Raw genomic sequence first — 289 nt, 5'->3', positions numbered from 1 at the left:
CAAATGGTGTGCAAAAATATATATTTCACTGTGTATTGAACGAGAAAAAGATTATTTGGGAAATGAAGCTCTGTCAGGCTTGGCCACTCTACCAGAACGTTTTCCATTACTGCCACAAACACCTGACATAATCAGTTTGCTAAAACAAAGAGCTTGGAATTGGGGCCTGGAGAGCTGACTCAGTGTCTAAGAGCACTGGTTGATCTTGCAAGGGACATCTGTCCAATTTCCCACCACCCACATAGCTCACACGCATCTGTAATTTCAGGCCCAGAGGATATAATGCCCT

The sequence above is a fragment of the Microtus ochrogaster genome, chromosome 2, assembly GCF_000317375.1.
Source record: "Microtus ochrogaster isolate Prairie Vole_2 chromosome 2, MicOch1.0, whole genome shotgun sequence".
Classification (NCBI taxonomy): domain Eukaryota; kingdom Metazoa; phylum Chordata; class Mammalia; order Rodentia; family Cricetidae; genus Microtus; species Microtus ochrogaster.
The sequence above is the reverse complement of the archived record's forward strand: the minus strand, read 5'-3'. Positions refer to the sequence as shown.